We start from the raw sequence: 12,343 nt of genomic DNA on the forward strand, positions 1-12,343 counted from the left end.
AGTCTCAGATGGAAAGCAGGGCACAGTACAATATTTCAGGGGTCCCTAACCCCAGGGCCACAGACCAGTACCAGTCCTTGGCCTGTTAGGTACAGGACCACACAGCAGGAGGTGAGCAGCGGGCCAGTGAATAAAGCGCCATCTGTATTAACAGCCACTCCCCATCACTTGAATTACTGCCTGAGCTCCACCTCCTGTGAGATTAGCAGTGACATTATTATAGATTCTCATAGGAGCACAAACCCATATTGTGAACTGCACATGCAAGGGATCTAGGTGTGGCTCCTTATGAGAATCTAATGCCTGATGATCTGTCACTGTCGCTTATCACCCCCAGATGGGACCATCTAGTTGCAGGAAAAGAAGCTCAGGGCTCCCACTGATTCTACATTATGGTGAGATGTTTGATTATTTCATTATATATTATAAGGTAATAATAATAGAAATAAAGTGCACAATAAATGAAATGTGCTTGAATCATCCCGAAACCATCCTGCTTACCCTGTTCTTGGAAAAGTTGTCTTCCACAAAACCGGTCCCTGATGCCAAAAAGGTTGGGGACCTCTTCTCTATTTGTATCAGTCAGGGTAGTCTGCATTATGCTGTGGTAACAAATGCTCCCCAAATCTCAGTGGCTTAGAAAGACTAAGGTTTATTTTTCACTCGCCTGGCCTTCCTGGGTCAGCCACGGTATTTCTCCATGCCTTGTTCTCTCCTAGATCCAGGCTGGTGGAGCTGACATTGCTGATATCAGGGTAGAGGAAAAAGAGAATAAAATGAACCTTGTGCTGGCTAGAAAAGCTCACACTTTATTGGCCAAAGCAAGTCAAATGGATAAGCCTGACATCAATAAGGCAGAGAAGCTGAATTCTCCTCTGGAAAGGGGCAGCTTATATTATTTATTTATTTATTTATTTATTTTTATTTTTATTTTTTCAGACGCGGTCTCGCTCTGTCGCCCAGGCTGGAGTGCAGTGGCGCAATCTTGGCTCACTGCAAGCTCTGCCTCCCAGGTTAATGCCATTGTCCTGCCTCAGCCTCCTGAGTAGCTGGGACTACAGGCGCCCGCCACCACATCCGCAAATTTTTTGTATTTTTAGTAGAGATGGGGTTTCACCGTGTTAGCCAGGATGGTCTCGATCTCCTGACCTCGTGATCCGCCTGCCTCTGCCTCCCAAAGTGCTAGGATTACAGGCGTGAGCCACCGCGCCCGGCCAGTATATTTTTAAATAATAATGCAATCTACCACTTTATTCCTGGGTTCTTAAACTTAAGGGGAGACCTAAGTGTCCCTAATAACTTAGCCTAAGGAGTGGTGAGCGGTCAGAAACACCATGCTCATGGCTTTCGGTGCTATCTCTTCATCAATGCAAATTCTCCTTCCCAGGTCAGGAAACCCTATCTAACCTCCAGGGAGGGCGGTCTGGTTCTTCATCTGTTCTCTTCTAATTGGCCGTTTATGGACAAAACATTCATGTTTCACTTCTTTCTGCACTTAGCCCTTTGAAGCTCCAGAGAACCCATCTTTTGCAAAATCACAAACCCTGGTGTTTAAGATTAGTTTTTCTGCTGTGAGTTTAAGAAAACCTACTTACAAGCTGAGAATTGATTTCTTTTATTCCTTCTCTTTTCTTACTTTTTTTCTGAGACAGAGTCTTGCTCTGTCACCCAGGCTGGAGTGCAGTGGTACAATCATGGCTCACTGAAGCCTCTACCTCCTGAGCTCAAGCAATCCTCCCACCTCAGCCTCCCGAGTAGCTGGGATCACAGGTGCACATCACCATGCCTGGCTAATTTTTGTATTTTTTTGTGGAGACGGGGTTTTACCTTTCTGCTCAGGCTGGTCTTGAACTCCTGGGCTCAAGTGATCTGCCCACCTTAGCCTCCCAAAATGCTGAGGTTACAGACATGCCAGGTCCACTTTCTGTTTTTTCTTTTAAAAATTTGTGTTTTTTTTTGTGGTTAGTTTTTTTGTTTCTGTGTCCACCCTTGATAAATGCTCTCAGAAAAATAGATTCTTTTGACTCAGTGAGCTGAGGAGTCATGAGGGCAACAAAGAATGGTAGTAAAAGAAAACCTCAATTATTGTCTCCAAATAGAATTTCCTCAAAGCTGGAAGGTAGGTAAAGTAGTTGTGAAAATAAAGGCTGCTTGGATGGGAGCTTTAGGGTGTTGTTGTCATGAGTGACTGCTCTAAAGCATGCTTACTGTACTAGTGGTGGATTATCACTTTCCATCCCATAAACTCCAATGCTCTTTATAAAGGATTTGTAAAAGATTTACAATGCTAGCTTCCTATTTTCTGCTTGAAACTTCCCTTTGAGAATTACAATATTTGCCTACAGTATCACACTAGCCAAGCTCACAGGTATGCTAAAGTAACACTCAAGTGAATGTACATGAAATTACAATGAACCAGAAACTGAGTAAAACAGGGAGCTTAACTTAGGTTCTGTTTTTTCAACATATGTTGATTTTTATTTTTGATTTTTTACTTATATACTACTGAGAGATGCTCCACAGGGCCACCTACCCTTCTTGTACTCTCTTTGCCAGTAGTTTCTATGGAGTTAACTGTTTGCTCAGTCTTTTCTCAGAACTGTTATTTCAGGTACCACTTTCATCTCTCACATTACAGCTCCCATTCCACTTTCTCACACTATCCACCTGCTGTAGGCATCCTCATTGCTAATTAGTATAGATGAGCAAAATTCAGCAGAGATTCAGTTCAGATACTTCCCAAAGTTAAGAACAACACATCTGTGAATTCTTGCCCATATGATTGAAGCCCCAAGGTGAGTTGGGGACAGAGGAACATGGCCTCTTTCCATAAATCCAGAGAGGAATAAGCCTTGCCTGAGTCCCACATTGCTTCTCACTGTGGCAGGAGGCAGGCAGTTTTGTGTTTTTAAAATTTATGTTGTGTTTTGAGACAGAGTCTCACTCTGTCACCCAGGCTGGAGAGCAGTGGTGTGATCTCGGCTCACTGCAACCTCTGTCTTCCGGGTTCAAGCGATTCTCCGGCCTCAGCCTCCTGAGTAGCTGGGATTACAGGTGCACACCACTATGCCCGGCTAATTTTTTGTATTTTTTGTAGAGGTGGGGTTTCACCATGTTGGCCAGGCTAGTCTTGAACGTCTGGCCTTAAAGTGGTCCACCAACCTTGGCCTCCCAAAGATCTGGGATTACAGGCGTGAGCCACCACATCTGCCCCCAATTGTTCTTTCAGCCGTCACAATTTCATTCTATCAAGCACTGTGGAATGCTCCTTTTACCTCCTTATAGAAACAACGTTATAACTCTTTGTGTTTCCAGGAACACAAAACACAACACTTGCTGAAGTGCATGAAGCTGACCAGCAAATGTTTGTTGAAAGTTTTGAATGACTTTACAGCCAGTGATCTCTAAGACAAAATATACCCACAGCCTTCATGCTTGCCATTTTGAGGTTAATTTTAATTTGGCTTTGCAAATAAAAACATTTTGGTAGAGAAGTGAGACACCACAGGCCAAACAAGGATTTGTAGGAGGTTCTGGTGGATAATCCCTGGGCTACCTTCTAAAAACTAGGATTTGGGGGCCACATCTTTCTTTTTAGTTGTCGTTTGCCTCTTGTCTTTTCTTTCCTGCTTCTGCCCATAGGTGTTTTTTGTTTGTTTGTTTGTTTTTTATTACTGCTTTTCCTCTCAGAATCTGTTTCTCTGTAACACCTTCTGGCCTTCCCTCACATCTGACCCATCTAGCTGTTAAAAACCATCTAGCTGGAAAGTCTCTTTCCTTTTGCAACACAGCTCCCCATACCCTCTTCACTTTCCTCTTTTTTTAAGGATTCAATTCTGTGGGATCCCTGTTCTGCTTTGCAATTACCTCGAGTTCAGGAAGTTCCCAAGGTACAACATAATGCAACATAATGTGTTTCCCAAGTGCCTTTGTTAGCAAGTTGTTTGGATTCAGAACAGATTTTCCCAGCAAAAGAAGGCTCTTAGTGGTGTTTACAGTCTAGCCTGCAACATCTTACTCAACATACTACATACACATTTATTGCGTCAAGTATTCACTAAATGCTGGTGGGTTGAGTATTTCTGTGTTTACCAGGTTGCCCTTCAGCACCATGATGTTTGAGCTGTGCTCTGTCGCCCAGGCTGGAGTGCAGTGGCACGATCTTGGCTCACTGCAACCTCTGCCTCCCAGGTTCAAGCGATTCTCCTGCCTCAGCCTTCAGAGTAGCTGGGATTACAGGTGCGTGCCACCATGCCCGGCTAACTTTTTGTATTTTTAGTAGAGACAGGTTTTCACCATGTTTGCCACTGAGCTCTTTTTATCATATGCAAAGCTTCTGCTTGTAAAGGTAAACACGATCTTTCCTTAGCCCTAGCTTCGCAAGTTGTACTTCTCTCCACACAGTTCAACTGCAAGACACCGCAATAATTTTCTGAACACTCAGATGAAACAATAATTTTCACATGCTGATGAAAACTTAGCCGTAGCCCCGGGGAAGTTTGAGGCACATTAGGCTATTATGGTCTATAGGATGAGACCCACTGAGTAAGGGATGTAACCTTATTAAAACATCCTCTGCAGAGAAAACAGAATCTCTTTGATGGTAGGGAGCAGATTATCGAACAGGTTGTTTGCAAGGATGAGGTTCCTAGCTGGCACACAGAAGGGCCCAGTATTAATGTTGAATGCAAGATGAATGAATGAACGGATGGATGGATGGCAAAGGGTCACAGGAAGACATCTGGGCACACAACTCTCATTGCTTCCCAAGGGCTTGAAGCCTCAGTGGGAAGGATTTCACCTCACAGTATTTCCTTTTTGTAAGGTCACCAGGAAAGCACAACTTTGAACGTTTCTGTGACTTCGTTATTGCTTTGCAGAATTCAGAGAGAACAACGCCTTCATGACATTTGTTTTACTTTGCATCTTTCTTCTTTACTAAAGGTGGGTCAGTGGAGGTTTTATATTTCAGCTTTGAAAAACAAAGTATCCAGGACTATTTGCCCCAGGAGGCCAAGAAACCTCTTACAAGAACCTTAAACATTTTTGGTTGCCTCTGGGGGTTGTCCGCACCCTCGGGTAGCTTTGGGGTTGAGGTTTCCAGCATTAGGTTGGGCTTGGAGTAGAGCTTGCCTCCCACGGGGGTGGTGGGTGTGGGCTGCACTTCCCGCAGCCACTTCAAACAAATCTCTGAGGACAGAGGGACAGAGGGACTGCGTTCTAATACGGATCTCCGCGGTATGGCTCCGTGAGGCATGTGGGTACTAGCGGTCCTTTAGTGGGCGCCTTTCCCCCACGGGGCCGACCACCTACCTGGGGACGATCCCAGGCAGGAACGCGTCTGCAAGAGCGCTGCCCTCCCGCGGCTCGCACGGGCCCCTTTGAGCGCAGCTCGCGGCCTTGCCGGTTGGGGGCGCTCTCCCGTGGCAACGTCGAACGCCCCCGGCGGGGCAGGGCGGGGCGGGGCGGGGCGGGGCCGCTGTCCCTAGGTCCCTCCTTCGCACCGCCAAACTTTTCCTACGGCTCTGGGCGTGTCGCAGCGGTAGCTGGAGAGGAAGCGCTCCGCCGCCCTCCCGCGCGCCCGCCCGCCGCGTCCTCCGCTGCTTCTCCGGCCGGAGCCCGGCGCCCAGTCGCCCCGTCGCGCTCTGCCCCGAGGGCATGCGGCAGCCGCAGGGGCCCCCGCTCCCGGGCTTGGCGGCGCGGGTGAACGTGAGCGGTGAGTGAGGGTCCGGGCACGGGGAGGCTACCCTGAGCCGCCGTCACCAGGGCGTGCGTCGTGGGGAGGCTGGGGCGCAGGGGCGCTTGCGGGGCCGCAGCCGGCGGCTTTTCGGGGTTATCTGGCGTGCAAGCCTGGGCTCCAGACCCACTCCAAACCCCTGGGACAAGACTCTCCCGGCGGGTGTATGGCACAACTCGCTCTTTTCCCACCTTTTTCCCCGCTAGGAGCAAAAAGCAATCTAGAGGCAAAATCGGCGTTGCGTCCGCTGCTGAGGGCTGGCAGGCTGGGCGCAGAGGCGAGGAGAGCGCGGCACGGGTTGCCTCTGCCTTTGCACATGTGGTTCTTTCCAAACTCAGTCTCATTGCCGTCGATGATGATTAGGAAACTGGGGTTCCCTCGTGAAGCCTAGGGATATAACATTTTTCAGCCTCCAGTTACATCTGGTACTGTGCTGTGTCCGTTGGGGAACAGCTTGAACCATGTGCAGGCTTCCAGAGATTCGGGAACTAGTAACTAGCAACACTGTCGGGGTTGTTTCTTCAGGGTATGCCCCCTCACCACCACGAGACAAAAGTGCTTTTGTTCTGTAGCAGAGTTACTTTATTGCTTTCCCTCAACAAGTTGCAGCTACACAAAATTGTTTAGAAATTCCGCACGCATGTAATTTGAGGAGTGACTGTGAATATTGGAAACAATTTAGTCTTATTAAGGTAATCATTAAAATGGCCCTGAAAAGCATTTGTAGGTTAGTTTTTTAATTAATTAATTAATTTATTTATTTTTGAGACACAGTCTCGCACTATCGTCCGGGCTGGAGTGCAGTGGCGTGATCTCGGCTCACGGCAACCTCCGCCTCCCAGGTTCGAGCAATTCTCCTGCCTCAGCCTCCCTAGTAGCTGGGATTGCAGGTGCCCGCCACCACGCTAGGCTAATTTTTTGTATTTTTAGTAGAGACAGGGTTCCACTGTGTTGGCCAGGCTGATCTCGAACACTTGACCTCGTGATCCACCCGCCTCGGCATCCCAAAGTGCTGGGATTACAGGCGTGAGCCACCGCGCCCGGCCAGGTCAGTTTTTTTAAACTGAGTAATTTCCACAAAATGTTTCCCCCGTAATTTGTTACTGTCATTACAACGCTTTTCTTCCTCCTTCTTTTCCTCTGAAAGTAGCATTACCTGGTCTTGAGATGTTGTTTAGAAATAAAGGGCTTTCTCATGGTTCCAACTTAGCCTGTATCAGAGAATAAAGTAAATGTCAATTACAGACAGACAATCCATCTCCTCTTTACAAATTCAATGTACCGCCCAACGTTTCATTAATGCATGGACTTTTGTATTGCTAAGAAGAGTTGTTGGATTTTCCAGTGATCCATCAACAGTTGCTAACCCTGCTTTCCATGGACAGTGGATCCGATATTATTTAGTGGCCTGAGTCCAGTAAACAGAGTTTTCCTCTTTTTGGGACAGAAGCGATATGGTTAGAAACACACACCTTGGCTCTGTAAACCCAGGCTTGTCTAAACAAACTGGACTGTTCTAAAAAGACGAGCAAGCAAACCCTGCCAGTCAGAGTGGTGTACTTGAGATAAGCTTCCAGAGTTGTCTCTTGTGCCTTGAGACAGTAAGGACCTAGTTATCCTGTGGAGATCTGGACGTCTAACCATTTGGACAACACTTACATTGATTGTCACTATCATATAACTAGGAAAATAAGTCATTTTGGCAAAAATTTTTTCTTTGTTTTTAGAATTCGAAACTTTGAGGTTTTGGTTTAATTACATATAACACCCCTCTTGTCTAAACCTTTCAAATGCGTTTATCAACTACCACTCTTTTTTTTAAAATCAGATCAGACCTATTTTAGATATGTTGCTGTTCTGCAAGATATTTGGTAGAACAGGTCTGCATGTTTTCTATGAATGGAGACTGAATTGAAAACATTAAAGTATGAGATTGTTTTTCATGTGTGTTCACCGGAATCTACTTAAGAAACTACAGCATGTCATTTTTCAGAAACACACGTGCACAGTGGAAGAAATGCACACACAGCATTTTAGCCAGGCAGCACCCAGACGCACACTCTCAACATCACTTGTACACACATGCCTAAGGCTGGCTGCTTCTCCTCCAAGTTTCTCAGCCTGCTGCTGAGGAGCAGCAGTGCGTAATAACTTAAGACCAGCCTCTTATTTCTTTGGGCTGGGGCAAGGGGAATCACTATACCTAAAATGGGAATTATTGTAACTCAGATTACCCATTAGCCCTTCTCCTTGGAGTATACATTAGTTTAAATGCTTTCTGGCGTGTGATTGTACCCAACAGAGTGGTTAAGTCTTTGCAAGCTTCTAAATGGCAGAGACCAGACCCAAGGCATTATTAATGCGGTATAAAGGGAAGACCAAGGCTTTGCAGTCAGACCAGCTTTTGTTCCAGTCCAGGCTTTGTGACCTTGGGCATAGCTTCACCTCTCTAAGTCTTAATTTCCTCATCTGTAAAAATGAAGATTATATCCATCTCCCAAGATTAAAAGAGAAAGCAGTGAGCCTGGTCTCTCATATACAGGAAGTACTCCTTAAATGCTAATTGCCCTCTTTTCCTCCTAGATAAAAATTTAAGTATTGACACTTGTGTAAACATGGGTGCAAATGTATATTCTGGTAAAAGTGCAAAGATAGATTTCTAAGCCTTAGGTGACTTAGAGATGTTATACACACTTTTCTTACTTGCTTTCTCTTTTCCTGGCCATGGGCCTTTTGTTCCTCCCTTCGTCATTCCTCCTGCAGGTACTGAGCCTCCCCCTTTCCGGCCTTGATGATCCTTTGTTCCTCATTCTGGATTCTGTATTTGTGGAGAAGTCACCCGGAACTCAATCCTGCTATGGATGGCAGAGGTGGTGTTGGGGCTGGGGAGCTATCTGCATAAGTGCAGAGACTTTGTGCTTTTACAAACGGTGGACTAGAGGTACTTGGAGCACAGGGTTCTGTCTTTGAATCCTAGTCCCACTTTTGTGAGTTCTTGTGACCCTGAATAGATTGTCATGTTTTTTTTTTCATTTATATAGTGGGGATAATAATTACTTTTCTACCTGTCTGCATGGATTGTTGATGGATTCCATTAACTTATGTATGTGAAAGAGCTTTGTACCCTGTGAAGAGCGTATAAACATTGGAATTAAAGAGGCAGGGCATCCAGATGTGGGCCACCTCAGGCAGGCCCACTCAGCTCTGGCTATTGGGGGTTGGCAGTATCTCCACAAGCATGTTTTGAGTGCTAAGGGGGCACTGCTGCAGTTCTTCCATATTCCTCTCTCCCGTCCTCTGACATCATACTGGACTTTGAGGAGGAAATAGCATCAAAGGTCGAGAAACTGCTCTGTGGGGAATATGAGAGGAAGACAAATTTCAGGACTGAGGTTACCCAACACTACATGATCAAAGGCATAGGGCAAAGTTCCAAAGAAGCTTTAATTTCGTGTTGGAATTACCTGTACTGTCTGTGCATCTCAGTTCTTAGTGGACAAACACAAACAGCTGGCCACCTATCCCACAGGTCAGGAGGAGAGTGCTGATGGCAATGTTGGATAATGTATTGGGTCCACCTATACCATCCTCACTCCCCTGTGCCTTCTTGCTGACTTGGGTGTCTGGTTTACTCTGCAAAGTTCTAAACTGACCCAAGGCATTGCCCCCCCCCCACCCCCAAATTAAGCTAATTACTTAATTCAGTCTGAAAGATATTTATTTCTCTCTACCTGTCCTGGCAAGCCAGCTGGGGGGTGGGGGAGGGGATTGAGTGGAAGGTTCTGACATCCTGGGTTATACCCACCCCCCTCTTTATCACCCCCAGTCTTATGTCCTCGTCTTTATTCCTCTTCCTTGGCTGGCCTCCTGTCCTATCTATCTACAACCTTGAACTCCTCCCTTGCCCATGACCCCTGATACTGCCCTACTCCCATGATTCTGTCACCCCTCCTCAGATGTGAATCATTTGTACACCTCAGGCTGGGCCAGACTGGGTGTCACTCTGGAAAGCAACCTGCCCAGCACAGCCCGCCCCACCCCTTCCCAAGGATGTTCATCAGCCCCTGTAATTACTCATCAGCTAGTCGTGTGTCTGCATTGTTCCCTGGGACATTAAGCTGGAGCTTCTACTAGCCCTGGCCTTGACTCACCCATGTGCAGATTGACCAAGGTGTTATCAAGGGATGGCTTGGCAGGTGGCAGGGCTGGGTTGGAGGGCACATTAGCCCCTCCATAAGTGCACTAGTTGATCCAAAGGCCTTCCAAGCAAACATGCAGTCTAAATAAAAGCAGTGTATTTGCTTTATAAATGCAGCTTTAAGGCAAGCCCCTGGTCTCCCCTTTTAAGCCAAGCTGTCCCGAAGCACATCCTCTGTAGAAATTCTGGAGCTGCCCCCAGACAGACTCAGACCACGTAATTCAAAGATAGGCAGCGCAGTCTATCAGCAGCATTCACTCCCTAAGGAGGTAGAAAGCCAGAGTTAAGGCTCAAAGCCATTGGCAGTGACTAGTTATAGAAAACCAAAGCAAGAGATCAAGTATAGAATTTATTAGGAGCACATCAGTGAATCATTTACCTCCTGCCCTGCTTGATTTTTAGTAAGTCAGTTCTTTGAATGGGGGTAAAGAAGGCCTTTCTCTGGCCAAAAACTATCACATGGGTCTGGTGAAGAGAAAATAAGTAGTATAATCTTTCTCTATGTCTCCATGGCATTAGGATTGAAATCTCAATTTCTCCGTCTCCCTCCCTCCTTCTCTCTGTCTCTACCTCTCTCTCTCTCTGTGTGTGTGTGTGTGTGTATATATATATATATATATATATATATATATATATAAAATATACATCATCAGTCTTTATTTTGAAAGGAAGTCATAGACATTATTCTTCATCACTCTTGAAAACACTCCAGCATAAAAGAAAAAAAGCACGCACTCTGTCCTCCTATATAACCAGCATACACCCATCAAATCAGGAATTGGACATTGGTACAAAACACTATCATCCAATCCACAGGGCCCATTCCTGTTTCATCAGTTATCCCCCAAATGTCTCTTCTACCTGTCTGATCTAGGATTCATGTTACATTTAGTTACCATGTCTCTTCTGGAATGGTTCCTCAGACTTTCCCTGTTCCTAAAGTGCTTGCAGTTGTATAGGTCCTGCATGCTGTAGGATGACTCCCAACCTGGGTGTATTGGGTATTTCTTCACAGACTGACTGAGGTCATGCGTTCTTGGCAGGAATCCTTCAGAAATGAAACTCGGTTCTTCTTAGCTTCTTACAACAGAAGGCACATGGTGCCAACCCATCCCTCCGCTGGGATATTGACCTCAATCACCTGGTTATGTTGGTGTCTGCCAGATTTCTCCACCTTAAATTCGCCATTTGTCCTTTGTTTCCCCAAAGGTGTTTGAAAACACCTTTGTACTAGTGTTTGTGGGGAAGTATTCTAAGGTTATGCAAATAGCCTGTTCCTCATTAAGCCTGTACCTACAGAAACTACCATTTATTGATGACGTCTGCCTGAATCAGCCACCTCTATGAATGTTGCCAAATGGTGATTCTTTTTTTTTAAGACAAGGTCTCGCTCTGTTGCCCATGCTGGAGTGCAGTGGCATGATCTTGGCTCACTGCAGCCTCAACCTCCTGGGCTCAGGTGATCCTCCTGCCTCAGCCCCCCAAGTTGCTGGAACTACAAGTGCACACCACCACACCTGGCTTATTTTTTTTGTATTTTTTGTAGAGATGGAGTTGGGTTCACCACGGTGCCCAAGCTGGTCTCGAAATCCTGAGCTCAAGTGATCCACCTGCCTTGGCCTCCCAAAGTGCTGGGATTACAGGCATGAGCCCCTGCACCCAGCCTCAAGTGATGATTCTTTATCACCGTCACTCTTTCTACATTTGTTAGTTGGCATTCTACTATAAGGAAGAACTTTATTTTTCTGTTATGTTTTTATTAAGAAGTGTTCATGGATTCCTTATGTATTCAATAAGTTGAAGTCTTACGATTGTTTTTTATTTTAATGCTCAAATTGTGCTCAATTTGGCCAATGGGGACCTCTTGAAGCTGCCTCCTGTGTCCTTTTAACACATCCCTATTATTCATTGAGCATTTCTTTTATTTTCTGGCTCCACCAGATGATCTGGGCTCATCTTGTACTTTCCTTGACCTAGTTAGGCCTCCCTTTTCGTAGAGAATGGTACTTTTGTCTTATTTATATTTTATATATTTAAGGCTTACAACATGATATTTTCATGTATTTATCTTGATAAACATAGATGTAATGAAGTGATTACTACAGTCAAGCAAATGGACATGCCCATCATAGTTACCTTTCTTGTGTCTGTGATAAGAGTACCTAAAATCTACTCTCTTGGCAAATTAGCAGAATACAATATTTATTAATTTTAATTTTTTTAGAGACAGGGTCTTGCTCTGTCCTACAGGCTGAAGTGCAGTGGTGTGATCATAGCTCACTGCAGCCTCTAACTCCTAGGTTTGAGCAGTCCTCCTACCTCAGCCTCCCAAGTAGCTAGGACTCCAGGTGCTCACCACCATTCCCGGCTAATTTAAAAAATATTTTTTAGAGGAGGGGTCTTGCTGT

At 45.6% G+C, this 12,343-nt stretch overlaps 1 protein-coding gene across 1 annotated transcript in view; it reads left to right on the plus strand.

Moving 5' to 3' along the window:
* The first annotated feature begins 5,508 nt into the window (after positions 1 to 5,508).
* The window catches only part of LPAR3 (lysophosphatidic acid receptor 3), a 79,225-nt gene continuing 72,390 nt past the window's right edge, over positions 5,509 to 12,343 (plus strand). Inside the window, exon 1 of the mRNA XM_030823448.1 lies at positions 5,509 to 5,716. The gene's annotated coding sequence lies outside the window, so the exon portion shown is untranslated. The remainder of the gene's footprint in view (positions 5,717 to 12,343) is intronic.

The sequence above is a fragment of the Nomascus leucogenys genome, chromosome 12 (genome assembly GCF_006542625.1).
Source record: "Nomascus leucogenys isolate Asia chromosome 12, Asia_NLE_v1, whole genome shotgun sequence".
NCBI classification, from domain to species: Eukaryota; Metazoa; Chordata; class Mammalia; order Primates; family Hylobatidae; genus Nomascus; species Nomascus leucogenys.